Below are 15,382 nucleotides of genomic sequence, written 5' to 3'. Positions count from 1 at the left end.
AGACAAGAGTGACTAATAACACTCCAATATTCAACTGTTCTCACATTAGTACCTCTCTAGTAGTCCCATGTTATGCTCTTTGATCCATTCTTGCAAATCAGTTCTGCCATAATGCTGTTTAAACCAGCAATTTCTGTTATATTCCTGTGTTCTCTGTATGTTGGTATGCTGTGTTAATATTTAGTGATTCATACATGTATTGCACAACAGCTAAAAATCGGTATATTGCCCATCCCTACTACAGAATGGTGTTCTTTATGTTGTAGTAATTTGCTTTTGTATGTATAACCTCTGGTGGTTTACCATATTATCTGTATAAAAGCCCATGCAGGCATTTATTTCCTACATGTATAACTGAGTTTGGATCCAGAATGTAAACAAGCCTGGCGTCTATTCAGTCCAGGTGTTTATTTCTTAGAGCACATGAGGTGAAGGGTGATTGTGAACAAAGTGGTGCTGAGAGTACTTATATAATCAACTTACAGTTTGGAATTTTCACTTTGCAACAATGAAATACGAGGTGAAGAGTGTTTATCCAGTATACACACTCTTGTACAGCACACAACTCCGGCGTTTATTAGAGTTACAGCCTACTTAGTTTTTGGCACCCTGGCGTCTATATTGACCCAGACATGTATTCTGTGGTTTGGGACGAAATATCACGTGTGTATTTGAGCCCGGCTTTTGTGCGGATAAATATGGTACCCTGTGTATGTTTCTATAGTTGGTCAGTTGTAGCAACATGGAGCAGGGATTTTTCTAGGGGGGGGGGGAGGGGACATTTTGCCCCTCCTGAAAATGATTTTGCCCCCCCCCCCCCCCCCCCTGAACTCTGCCTCAACCAGCCTGAGTAAACAGGTGATTTAGCCTAATTTAAGTTCTGCCCCCTCAATTTCTGAAAAACTCAGATTGCCCCTCCTGAATTTATTTCCTAGAAAATTCCCTGTGGAGGTAACCACACTGGCTTTATCCTACCTGTTATCTCTGTATCCCACTGGGTACTTCTCTCAACAAGCCTGTAGCAGCCATAGTGATTCTATTAATCTGTTTGCTGAAGCCACATGGTCCAGAATACTGGATATAAAACTTAGTAAATATGCTTTCCTTGCGCAAGGCAGTACAACTTTCAAAATGTACTTCCTGTTACTACACAATTTACAGTATGCCGTTGTAGATGGGTGTACTTGTGATGTATCTAGGATTAAAATGTAGTGATGTGAGAAGAGTATAGATGTATCTAACAGCTGTGTAGTCACCGATACAATACAATATGCTATACAAGTTTTTGTATACAAGAGTTCTAAATACAGTCTGATGTTATGCAGTGAGTGGGTAGCTGATAAATTTTCATAGTTTAGTAGCAACTATTACTCCATCCCACTGTTACATTACAAGCTTACAGAATCTAGGAGACTGGTAATCAACCCAGCTACTAGGGCTGGGACAAATGTTGAAATTTACCTTAGAACATTCGCTAATAAAATGTTTGAATATTCGAAGCTTCGGTGATAGCTTTCAAGTAACAAGTTTTCTTGTATTTATACTAGCATCCTTCTTAGGTTTTATCTTTCTAATCCTATGTGATAAGTTTGTAAGCATTTGGAAAGTGCATAGCTGCAGTACTGAATGATGCGATTGATCGATTGCAAATGGGTGTGTCTGCTATACTGCAATCATGCATAGGTGAACACCTACTAATGGCTAAACAGACAGTTTCCTGCAATATCTATCACTTTATAAGGTGTTTTAAGGCTATAACTATGGGAGAAAGCTAAACTTCGATGGTTTTAAAGTAGGTGTGGCACTTGCGAAGAGGCGAATATCAATCACACAAGCTCAATAATCAGCTGCAATAAAGACAATAACATTTATTTGTAATTCTTTCATAGACCATGAGTGCATTATGAAGCTTCGAAGGATACTTTCAAAATTCGAAGTGTACTTAACCTTCGAACCCACGAAACACTTGAAGCTTCGTCCCAGCCCTACCAGCTACACTGTTAAATTGTACATACAAAACCAGACTACACTAATGCTAAATGGTGAGGCCAAAACTAGCCATTTAAGTGACGGACACCTTTGCATACCTTTACAAAATGATCCATAACCTGATGGTGGTCGCTTCTACCCTACCAACTTGTTGGTGACTGGATATGTTCATGTTATTGCTATTATTAGTTCAGCTAGATAATTAGATTTGTAAATACTGTAATTTAGCGTATTTGTAATTCATGAATCATCAGTAATTATGTTGCTATGCACTGCTGATTATTTTATCATTCCATAGACAACACTGGCCATCTATTGGGTCAACTTGCTTTCATAGCTACCAACGCAGTACTTAGTAGAGATGGACCGATACCACTTTTTACCGATATTTCCGATACGAGTATTTGTACTGAAATTATTTGCCGATACCGATACCGATACTATACATTGAAGCCTAGACAAGTTTATTATAGAAATTTCACTGTTGTGATACATAGCTAGCTATTAAAATATCACAGTAATTGATTGATCTCAAGTTTTAAAATATTCATTGTATAACAGCTAAACATAATAAACATCATTGTGGATTACTAGTTTTCCAAGCTTATTGATAAAGCAATTAATTGCGTGGGCAGCCGATAATTGTACAATGTTTGTTACAGCTTTTCAACCAAACCTTTTCATGAAAAAGCAAGCCAAGTAGTCATAAACACATTTCTTGGGGAACAACTGTACTACCATTTAATTACAAAGGATTCATGTGCTCTAATATATTAGAATACACACGGAGCAATTGCAGCAATACTTGGAAAAGAACAACAAAGGCTTTGTTTCGCTACTTTGTTAGTTACTAATTAGTTCAACTAAGTTATTAGGTACTGGAAACTTAGCTAGAGATGGTTTAATAAAAGTGGTGAGTGTCTACTGTGGTATCTGTACCTTGTATTACCGATACCGATCCAATACCGATCCAATACCGATACCACTGGTATCGGCGTCGATACCGATACTGGTATCAGTATCGGTCCACCTTTAGTACTTAGTGGTGAGTAATAGTGCACAGAATTACAAGTGATTGTATTTGTGATTACACATGGTATTGGAAGCATCAAACTGTTGATCATTCATAGGACAATGGGTAGTAGTGGTGAGATGTGAGGTAATCAACATCAGTGGAAGCTTCTACAGAAACAAATGTAGTTTATGTGTATTCTAATACATTCGTGCATTGGTTTTGTGTGTGTCCTGTATTTATTCACCTAACAGATAGTATCTGTGTATAATCATAGATTTGTTGTCTGCCTTATATTTTGTGGATAAATGTGTGTTTTTCATTTTATAGAATATCTTGACTTCCTGAGAAAGCATCAATACAAAACCAACTTGTGGTCTACAGTATTCCACTTTTGGGCACCAACCACATGGTTCCACACAAAACAGCAAGAGATGACGAAGTAATGAACATGCTGAGAGTGTTTGATGGCATATCAGCACCTTATGACAAAGTGAGTATAGTCTTTCGTAAATTTGTGCAAATCTGTGTTGTTCAACAGCAAAAGATAACGATTGTTCCATCAGCCCTTAGAGTTCTCACAAAAATGGTTAAAATGATTGCCGATATAATTTGTCTATCTCATGAAGTTGGATGGAAATACCAGGTGGGTGTTATATAGAAACATTGTGTACGGGGGTACTAGAGTCACGTTTACAGCTTCGTTTTGTGTTGTTTGATGTGCTAAACTCTCGTAACAGTAACAGTGTGTTCTATTCACTGGAGTGACAGTCACTGTGTCTCTTCCAGTCACCGTCAATGCAGACATTTTTTTCTTTTAAACTTTTCATGACTTTTCTTGTTGAGTATTGTGTATCACTTGACTGATTTATTCGTTTTTGTTGTTCTGTCCAGGATGTGTTGAAGACTTTGGAAGAGAAGAGAAAAGCCAAGTGTCTACTATGAAAGAAAGAAACATCTCTTGGTAAGGAAATATTACTTTAATGAAAAACTGGGCACATACTTGCCCAGGAGATCAGTAATATGTCATCAAAGATCACTTGTTTAATTGTAAATGCCAAAAGTTTAGTAGCTACTCTACTCTAGGTGCTGTGTTTGGTTGTGTAATCAATTATGCCAATATGTTGTTAGTTTATGATGTGACTTACCTAGTGACTCGTATTTGTGTAGTACTGGTATAACAAACGGTACAATAGTACTTTTAAGTAGGGACTGGTGGGATGTGTTCCGACAAGTGTAGGCCCTCTGCGCCTTGTCTTTTCTTTCATCTTCAATCAGTCTGCTTGTCTTCTTCATCCAACGAAACCATATCAAGGCATTCATTTTCTGTATCAACACTTTCTTCCAGCAGCATATTTAAACACCACAGAATTATTTCAGAGCTTGATTCAGAAAGTGCTTCAGTCCCTGCGCTACTATAAGAGGTACACTAGCTAGATATCTGCAACTTCACGATTGGGATCTCATTCGTGACCACACCCCTCAAATAAAGATTTAGGTGGACTAATAACAATAAATTACGGAGATCCCACCTCTTAACAATCTAGCTATTTACTTAACAGTAAGCAAGCCTGATCACCTCACCCCTTATTGGTCTAACTAGCTACACACCCCTTGGCTGACCTGAGATATACTCTAATAGAACAGTCATGTATGTATGATAGAACAGTTATAAATTTCATTATTTTGCTAGGCATATTTTTATAAGAAAAAGAAGCAAGCACATTATTGTAAAGAAGACAGGTGCCCCTCAGCAACAGCAAGGTTGACAGCTGAAGGCACACAGGGATGCTTGAATCTAGAACATGATCCCCCAATACACATTATTGAAGAGAGCAGTAAAGAGAACCCCAAACTGTAGTGAAGCCTGCCCATAACCACAGAATAATGGGAACTCTGCTTCTCACTGAGCAAATGGGTAAGATGTTTATAAGTGATGGTATCTGCCTTCCCCATACTTACAGATGTGGAAAATACAAGTGAACTAATACAAGTCACATTGTAGCTGTGCCACAACAAAAAACTAAAACTGGTGTTTTAAAAAATTGTCAATAAAATGAAGTAGGGATCTATGCAATAAGAAGTAGTGAAACAAGAGATGAATGATGGTATTACAGTATAGCTCAGTAGGAAATTTCCTACTTTGGCACATTAATTATCAAATGGTATGGTCGTACCGTTTAAGTAGGGATCCAGGTGAAATTTTTGTGTACCACTTAAAATTTCGTGTTTATAAATCATCCTAGAGACATTTTACATGACGATAATCACTTTTACCGAATACCGTAGATCGGAAAAAGATTCGACAGTAATAACATTTCATGGTTGCCTCTACCAACAAAAATAAATTACGCAAAATATTTTCACTCTTGAATATTTTCTATTTGCAAATACTTTTTGGAGGTTGAGCCATCAAAACCCGATATCGAAGCACTTGAGGAATGAGTACGCTGTTGGAGAGGAAATACTAATGGCCTACCATCAGGGTTCCAATATCTGCCAGAATAAGTTTGCATGCCACTGTAGCTGCAAATTTAGTGGCTATATCTATGATTAGGCCACTCCAATTAGGAATTACGTTTCTGGTCCTTTGAAAATCAGTTTTAGATGCGGGTGGGTGGAATTCAGCAACAAAGCAACAATAAAGTGACTGCTCAGTTAAAGTATTTCTGTGATTTACTGACTGTTCTATTAGAGTATATCGATCTGTACTATGCACTCTGCTCATTTCTTGCAGGTTTTCACTGATAAAATACAAATTATGGCACTTAGATAGTTAGATTTATTATACTTGTTGCAGCTCAATATTTGTTTTTGAAATCCAGGTTTTCAAAAAGCTGATGCGGGCATTTTACCCATACATTTCTGAAATTTCACATTCTCCAAAAAAGGATGTGGGCAGTGGACCAGAAACCTAAATACCAATTGGAGTGGCCTTATATAGCTAGTGTCTAGCTAGCTAGTGGAGGAGGCTGACCTCTGTCACAGCTGGGCATCCATCACAATTGCCCGTTCAATGTACAACAGGTACCTGTATATGAACTTTTATCGTATCTTGCATGCTGATTTCTGACGCACCAAATTATATACTGCGCAGAAAAATTCACCAGTAGAATATTTTCGTGGTTTGGGCTGGCCGCGAAAATATAATACATCGAATTTATTTTTGAACTAAATTATCTTGAACGGAATTTTCCCAATTTACGGTGATACTAGTCCATGTAATACATAAAATAACATCAAAACAACAAAACACTTACAAGTAGCCGGATATAAAATTTTACTAAGTCTCCAAAACTCGAATTTTAACTTTACTGCCTCACTGCCTGACCACAGCCGCAAAGCTAGAGGCCTAACGAAGCAGCGTACGGTCACCATTTTACGCCACAATAACATAATCACCAGTGGGATGTGTTTTTGGGGTTCTGACTAGAGTAGGTCCTCTGCGCCTTGTCGTTTCTTTTATCTTCAATCAGGCTGCTTGTCTTCTTCATCCAACAAAACCATATTGAGGTGTTAATTTTCCGTATCAACGTTTTCAGTAGCATATTTAGATGCCACAGAATTATTTCAGAGCTGGATTTCAGAAGCACCTCAGTCCTGGTGCTACTATGAGAGATACACTTGCTAGATATCTGCAACTTCACAATTGGGATCCGGTTCACGATGGTTTGCGACCATGCCCACCAAATAAATATCTAAGTGGACTAATAGTGAAACAGTACTGTGACCCAACCTCTTAACAATCTAGCTAGCTATCTACTTAACAGTAAACAAGATCACCTCAGGCCTAGCTTGCTGCACACCCCTTAGCTGATTCAAGATAGACTCTAAATGAGTCTAATACAACAGTCACTCTAATACAACAGTCATGTATGATTGAACAATTACAAGTTTCATTGTTCTGGTAGACATAGTTATTTTAAGAAGCAAGCACAAAATAAAATTAGTATTATTGTTCTAAAGGAGACAGGTACCCCTCATCAACAACAAGGTCAACGGCTGGAGGCACACAGGGATGCTTGCATGGATCTAGAACATGGTCCCCTGAAGAATGCAGCAAGGAGAACTCCAAACTACACAGAATATGAGGAACTCCACTTCTCACTGAGCAAATGGGCAAGATGTTTTATAAGTGATGGTAGCTATCTGCCTTTCCCATACTTACAGATGCAGAAAATACAAGTGGACTTATACAAGTTATATTGTAGCTAGCTGTGCCACAACAAAAAAAACTAAACAAACTAGTATTTTAAAAATTGTTAATTTAAAAATGAAGTAGGGATCTATGCAAAAGAAATGTAGTGAACAAAAATGAATGATGGTGTTACAGCATTCTGTAGCTCAGTGGGAAAGTCCCTACTTTGGCATATTAGCTATTAATATTATTTTGTTCAACGCCAAAGTAGGGACTTCACAATGAGCTATGCTGTAATACCATCATTCATCTCTCGTTTCACTACTTTAATTTTATTGCATAGATCCCTACACTGTACTTCATTTTTAAATTAACAATTTTTTAAAGTACTAGTACAATATATGTAGCAGTTGTGTTCCCAAGTGCTGTTGCTATATGTACATAACCAAGTTTGCTAATTCCATAAAATAACGCTACCTAGTAATGGGCATTATGTGGAATTGTGTATGTCCGAGGGTACTAGAGTCACATTTACAGCTCCATATTTTGTTGTTTGACGTGCTAAACTCTCATAACAGTAATATTGTATCTTTATTCACTGGATACAGTTTCTAATACACTTCACTACGTAATTGTTACAAAACTACAAGTTCTTTCTACTATACTTGCTTCCAATAGGGTGGGCTTTAAAAAGAACAAAGCACTCACTCTAAAGTATATCCTAGAATATATATACTTCCATCTAAGCTTAACTTACTTACTGTGATCATCCTCCTCCCATTGTTACAGATTGTCTTCTTTCATTTCTTCTTAATGATAGACACAATTAACAACTCAAACAACTAACAAAACTAATTTTCTTTTGAGATGAGACCTTTTCTGTGATTATGTAACACCCCATTCACACTACCTTCTAACCTGGGTAGAGCACAGCATGTCTCTAAACAAATTGTAGTGTGAATCAATCAAGCTGTGACAAGGAGAGATGGGCTGGCATGGGTTAGCTGGGGATAGAATTCAGTGTGAACACATTCTGAGCTGGCCAACTCTAGTTAATAATATAACTTGCTTCTGTTGGCCACACACCAAGTATATTGTGTGTTCTAAAGCTGCTCTTTAAAATGGCTACGATGTCCCATAGCTCTGGTAGTCTTTGTGACAGTTGCACTCAAACAACACGTTAACATTCCTGGTGAAAGGAGCACCCACTAGTTTGAACATAGTGGCAATAACATTGTACAACTTATTTCAACTGGTTCTACACTTCCTCGCTACAATTGTAGTGCATTTTTAGGTGCCTAAATAATCAAAAGCTTGTGCATTTGTTTTAGCTAATTATTATTCAGCGCTCGCACTATTGAGCTTGTGTCAGATGCAGTAGTGTGAACAAGTGCCAACCTGAGTTCAATAACTCAAGATGAAAACACTCTGGCTAACTAACCCAGGATAGTGCGAACATGGTGTAACTCTCATGTAATTATATATCCACGAGGGATTTGTATTTTTACCCCAGTAATTGGGACTCTGTGCATGTATGACTTCAGACTTCGGGATAAGTGCACTGCATTATTAAACACACAAACAAGTTGTAGCAAAGTTGACATTTTACTCAGAAAGCAATATAAGTTACTACTGCCATATGGCAGTTGTGACGCTTAGAGGGTTAATTGTAAGGTATTGATAGCTAATCATAGACAAGGTGAAGCAATGAATACTGAAGGTTATGTGTATACATAATATGTGACCAGATTTTACAGAACCGATCCAAATCGCACATCAGGCAAAATCAAACTAACACCACCAGTGGATAGCTAGACTATCGTACTACAAGTTTTGACCCTCAGCACTACTCAAACTACACGAGGCTGGTTTTTACACACGTCTTTTCTGGGTGGTGTGGAGTGCTCAAATGGCGGTTTCAGGCCTTGTGAAGGACCTGGCTTGGCAAGAGTCAGTGGTTTACTGGTGGACAGCCATATAATGTTGGCCAGACGTGTTCTCTGTTGATTTGGCTACATATCAGCCACTAAGGAGCCAGCACAGCCCTGTAATCTCGTGTCTGGGCTCCAATCGTGGTCTGCCTCCATTTTGAAGTTTAACTTTTGCCCTCCCCGCCACCCCTCAGCCTCCACCCCTTTGTGAGCACTCGTGATACTACTTCGCTCGTCCAACTGCTCAGATTTTCTATCTTATTTGGCGGGAAACTGTACAAGCAGCTACAAGTACTGGAAGTGGCTTGAAAGGTAACAGATTGATGCATCTTTTGTGTAAATTTCATACGCATGCTTGCTATCCTTGGAGAGTTATGCTGGCTTCAATTCTTTAAAACCGTTTATCTCGGAACTTCTAATGTGCGATTTGGATCGTTTTTCCAAAATCCAGTCACATATAGTGTTTCCAATGTAAAAATTTGACATCTTTAAAATAACTCTCACTTGAATACAGCTGTAGTGGCGATAAAGACTTCTAAGAGAATCTCGGGTTTTGCAGATATTTCAATCAATATTTCTACCCCGAGAATGCAATGGAATTTATTGCTACTACAGCTGTATTTGAGTGAGAGTTAGTCCAACATGTAACAGCATTTAGCAAATTATTTTGAAGATGTCAAATTTTTTATTCCCTACATAATGATGTACCCAACATGTAAATATTTTAATTTTATTGTGTCTGTACTTCTTGTCATTTGTACAGAGACTAAGAGAGAAGGCTAAACAAGAAGCTAAAGCAGAGTTCGTTGAAGTCAACCAGAAATTGGAGCAATTTTGGATATGCAGAGTAAACGATGGACCAGAATAACACAGCAATAATTGTTGTTAACACTTTATTATTGTTTGATGACATCACTGACAGTGTGGGTGGGAGTATCTGTTTTTGGTTGAAAGTACCAAAATTGTGCAGTGAGGTACGAGTTAGACGTGGTAGTGTAGCATTCTGATGTGTACCGTATAGCCTAAATATTTCGAGGGGCAAATATTTCGAGGTTGAGCAATATTGCTACAAATAAATTTTTTTGCAGATTTGCAAACACTCCCAAAATGTATTAGACTATATGGAGGTCAAAATATTTCAAGGGTAAAATTTTCGCTGATAGCTAACACCGAAAACCGCGAAATCAGCGAAAAATTTCCCCCTCTAAATATTTAGGCTGTACGGTATTTTGACATATCATGTGAGTTTTCTGTGATAAGAGCACTGTTAAGCTAGCGCCTCTGAATTATTGGAATAATTCCATGTTCACGAATACGAGTCTGATGTAAGGCGATAAAAAGTTCTTTAGTCGAAAGTTGGAGCCAAGTCCCGGAGTACGTATCGGTGCAGTACAGTAGGGAGAGCAGAAGGTGAAGTACCGGCCGTCCAATCGCAGCCGTCTTTCAAGTGTTATCGCAGCCATTAGGCACGTCAGGTTAGTAATGATCGTGTGCACCTTAGTCTCTCTTGGCCGGTTTGGCCATGTATAAAAGATCTATGGTCATAGATATTATACACTGTATTAATTTAAAGTGTTGTTAATAATATTCTCCGTACCGTACAGAGAATATAATGTCTATGATAAAATAATAATATTGTTAAGGTACACACTCGGGTACACAAGGAATATTGACATGATAGGTTCAGTCTGACATTTGGATCAACCTTAATACACCAGAAAGTGGCTACATTATGCACCTATCAATGTAATCCCCAACTACCACAGATACAAGCTGATGTGGGACAATTCCCCACCTACTGGGGAAGTACTGGCAATGCAAACCCCGATTAAGTCTTGACTTGTGAAACCCGGGAATAGTATGGCTAGGAGGGGATTTGTACTGTCGTGTGGCGTTGGTCTAGCGATGACTTAGTTTGAGTGGATTTTCTACTATAAATGTAGTCGCTAGTACCTGAGACACTCCTTCCTAAATTGAAAGCATACACTTTTGCTGCCTGAGTGAATGTCTTTAGTGAAGATAAATTCCCATTAAGTCAGGTAAATATAGCAATCAATCCTCCCACCATCCCAACCTTTCCACACCCTCAGCCCGTATCAGTGGTAGTTGGCCGGGCATTACATTGATAGGTGCAGTATACCATAGATAGGGTCCGCAACGCGAAAAATCGATATCCTCCAATCAACTACCTAACTATTGTCATGTGTTAGGCTAAGTGTAACTTGAATAACACCAGCGTGGCAGCCAAGTTTGTCACTTTCTTCTGGTAGAAAACGATACAAATGTCTTAAAATCACATGATTTTTCGTTCTAGCAGTTCGTAGGGTTCTTCGTATGCCACGATATTCACTCTCAACATTGTTCAAGTGGTCTATCGTCAACTCAAAGTATTGGTGGTTTGATTTTATTGGTCAGTTTCTGGTGGCAGCACGATCTGTGCAGCTTTTTGGCGACAGACAAAATGTTTCTTGCTCTGGAGCACAGGACAAGCAGAGCAGCAACTGCGCCGTGGGTCAGCAATGACCAGTACTAGATAAAGTACCTGCATGCGGAGTATGGTTATAATTGAAGCTTGTTAGCCATCTGGCTGAGCCATCTATATGCTGAAATTCGGCCAAAATGACGCGATTTTTGCAAACAAATACCAGAATGGTTGATACATCAGTGAGACAGTCTCCAACAGCAAGGATATGAAGCTTATAAACATCTAACAATACGGCTATCTCGCCCAGTAAACGCAAAGAGCAATCCAATGCATAAAATAAGCACTCACGTGATCAATATTCAAATCTCGGAAAATACAATCATAATCTATTCCAATGACATTAAAATCACTTGGAATCAAGTGACAATCAGTTTGTGTGCATTAGGTTCAACTTCTCGATTAGCCCAGCAGTCTGAGACTCTCCCTATGATGCCATCACAGCATAAAACACACCCGCACTGGCCCAGACCACGCCAGAGTGAACAATTAACACAAATATTTACAAAAGGAGCACACTACATGGTTCCTATTCAGAAATGAAAGTGATTTCATGGGTATTTTCGCGATTTGAATTTCGATCACGTGAGTGCTTATTTCATGCATTGGATTGCTCTTTGCGTTTACTGGGCGAGATAGCTGTATTGTTAGGTGTTTATAAGCTTCGTATCCTTGCTGTTGGAGACTGTCTCACTGATGTATCAACCATTCTGGTATTTGTTTGCAAAAATCGCATCATTTTGGCCGAATTTCAGCATATAGATGGCTCAGCCAGATGGCTAACAAGCTTCAATTATAACCATACTCCGCATGCAGGTACTTTATCTAGTACTGGTCATTGCTGACCCACGGCGCAGTTGCTGCTCTGCTTGTCCTGTGCTCCAGAGCAAGAAACATTTTGTCTGTCGCCAAAAAGCTGCACAGATCGTGCTGCCACCGGAAACTGACCAATAAAATCAAACCACCAATACTTTGAGTTGACGATAGACCACTTGAACAATGTTGAGAGTGAATATCGTGGCATACGAAGAACCCTACGAGCTGCTAGAACGAAAAATCACGTGATTTTAAGACATTTGTATCATTTTCTACCAGAAGAAAGTGACAAACTTGGCTGCTACGCTGGTGTTATTCAAGTTACACTTAGCCTAACACATGACAATAGTTAGATAGTTGATTAGAGGATATCGATTTTTCGCGTTGCGGACCCTACCATAGATTATATATTCCACGGTGCTATGCACCACAGCTGTCAGGGCGAATGTTGATTGGTGAAGCCCTAGCCATCAAGCTACCTTTGCCTGCTCTGAAAGGTAAAATTATTCATTTCAGTGTTTAAATCACTGTATAGCATTCTTGTTGAATAGCACTTTAATTTTTTTTTTAAAATAATTGATGAACAGGCATGCTCGATGCTTTTCAACAGGTACGTGTGACATTTTCCAACAGGTCTAGCAAGTTTAGGGTTGATCAACAGGTCTTTACCAATCAGCAGCTATCAACATTCACCCTGACTGCAGTGGAACATTACACATAATTCTTAACATTAGTGTACTAGACCCTTTTTTCCTACCCCACACAAAAGAAAAAGCAGTCTGGCTACGTGAGACTAATGTCAAAGGAGTATCATTCCATTAGCCACTACACTACCAATCTACGATTACGGTTGAAGTTAGCAGATTACCTTGTCATAAAGTGTGCTTTTACTATTGAATTATTTTTAAACCAGGTGTGTGCCCATAGTTGGCTGAAGGCTGGCTATGGGCGCATGCCCGTTTTGCTGAAATTGGTTTCGTGTGTGTGTGTGTGTAATGTTAAATGGTAAAAAGCAGCCAGGATGTAAGAATTGAAAGCTAAATTAAGTTTGTATTAAACTTCCATCCACATAAACTTATGCTCTGTGGTGGTTTCTTCTCTGAGGTCTGAAAATACGGGTATGGCGACTCTTCATATACTTCGTGAACAGTCTTCCCTTTCAGTTTTATAGATGTTTAACAACTTTAAAACAACATTGAAGGCCTCTTAGGCTACCAGAGGTAGCGTATCCTTCGAGTTGAAAGAGGGGGTTACCCGTACTTATGCGAACGAAAGTAAGACAGCCTCAAGGCTTTCTCTATACAATTCACGTGAGAATTAAACATGATAGACACATTATGATACTTCTGTGCATAATTTGAGGTTTAAAGTGGTTATCTGTTAGATAATAAACACCCCAGGGGTGTCTATGGTTATAGTTATGCTTCGTTAGTAGTGCATAGAAACATAATTACAGAATTATAAAATAATACGTAAATTACAAAATATGCCAAATTACAGTATTTACACTTCTAATTATCTAGCTGAATTAATAATAGCAATAGCATGAATATAATATACATGGTTGATTAATTGCCTATTTAGTTAGAATAGGATAGTATTAGCTACATGTGCACCCGGTTTTTAGAAGTAGCATAACATCAACTTTATATTTGTGTTTTCATATAGTACAGTAGGAGCTCATCGAGTCCGAAGGACTCGGACTCGATGAGCTCCTGACAGTACTTACAGATCTGAATGTTTTAAGGGGGGAATTTTGGCTGATTTTGGGTTTTAAAAAAAGCAAAAATTTGATCCTTAATATGATTCATATGGAATTGTTTGCAGTTGTGCCAAAAAAATTTTTTTATAGTGCTCAGCCTCAAAAATATTATCCCTTGAAATATTCATACTAATACTGACTAAAATTGTGTTGATGGCACATTGTGTAATTTGAGACTTTAAAAAATAAATCTCCATGATACCTTTTCATAAAAATCATCCTTATTTGTACATATTTACTACGTGTCCTTTTATTTCAGGTTGCAGTGAGTTTCTGTTATGCTTCAGAGAAGGTTGGAGATGTGATCATTAAAGGTTAGTTTTGTGTAAATGTGTGTGTGCATGTACGTGCGTGCTTACATGCGTGTGTCCGTGTCATACCTACTCTGTAGTCATTCTGTTGTATCATGTTTCATGTAACATTCATGGATTTAGGTACACGGTCACATAATGTTACATACACAACATTTCCAGTAGGGATGTTACATGTACAATATTTCAAGCTGGGAGTGGCTGGTATTGTGTGTAGGTGTATGTGTGTAGGTGTATGTGTGTGGTGTTTGTTTAGTTAAATTCCTTTGTAACCAAGTTGTGGTTTTGTGTAATATTTATTACCATCTGTATTACAGGCAAGAATCACAGATATGACATCAAGAGGTCAAGATGACACTCTTATAACCAAGTAAGTATCCAACGTGTGTGTGTGTGTGTTTGTGTGTGTGTGTGTGTGTTAATTGTCAACTAGTTAAGAACCACATATTGTTCCAGTCACACATATTGTACTGTCCCATAATTGTTGTCAACAACAAGACAATAGATAAAGCACAACAATAAAAATATTTAAACTGTTTACTCAAATAGAGGAAGTGTTAAAGTTAGTCAACAGGATGATGATTTTTATTATTTGACAATTGTCCACAATCATCCAAACAGGTCAATATTAAAGCGTTTTCACACTTACTGTAATGCACATTGAATGCTGATCCAGCTGTGGTCAGACTGAAAGTGGATCAAATGCACAACAACCCATTTCACACTATGTGTGCAGCAACTGAATTAAATTCACTTTCATAACACGTGATTAATTACCCAATTAGAAAAATTAAATGGTGTTGGTCGTTGTACTACCTACTTCGTATTCTATTGGAGTCAGAAAAGTATTTGCAGCGAGGAATGTTGTCATTATACTTACAAACCGTTGGGCACCAAGAAGCTAGTTAAGTCTTAGGAGGAAACCTGTACTTGGACCGATG

General features: G+C 38.3%; 1 long non-coding RNA gene across 1 annotated transcript; it reads left to right on the top strand.

Moving 5' to 3' along the window:
* Positions 1 to 3,030: 3,030 nt before the first annotated feature.
* LOC136258923 (uncharacterized) lies at positions 3,031 to 14,439 on the top strand. The gene is made up of 5 exons (XR_010703113.1): positions 3,031 to 3,188; positions 3,332 to 3,494; positions 3,896 to 3,965; positions 9,834 to 10,545; positions 14,390 to 14,439. It is a non-coding gene; the product is annotated as an uncharacterized lncRNA (long non-coding RNA).
* The last annotated feature ends 943 nt before the right edge of the window (positions 14,440 to 15,382 follow it).

The sequence above is a fragment of the Dysidea avara genome, chromosome 6 (genome assembly GCF_963678975.1).
Source record: "Dysidea avara chromosome 6, odDysAvar1.4, whole genome shotgun sequence".
Lineage (NCBI taxonomy): Eukaryota > Metazoa > Porifera > Demospongiae > Dictyoceratida > Dysideidae > Dysidea > Dysidea avara.
The sequence above is the reverse complement of the archived record's forward strand: the minus strand, read 5'-3'. Positions and strand labels throughout refer to the sequence as shown.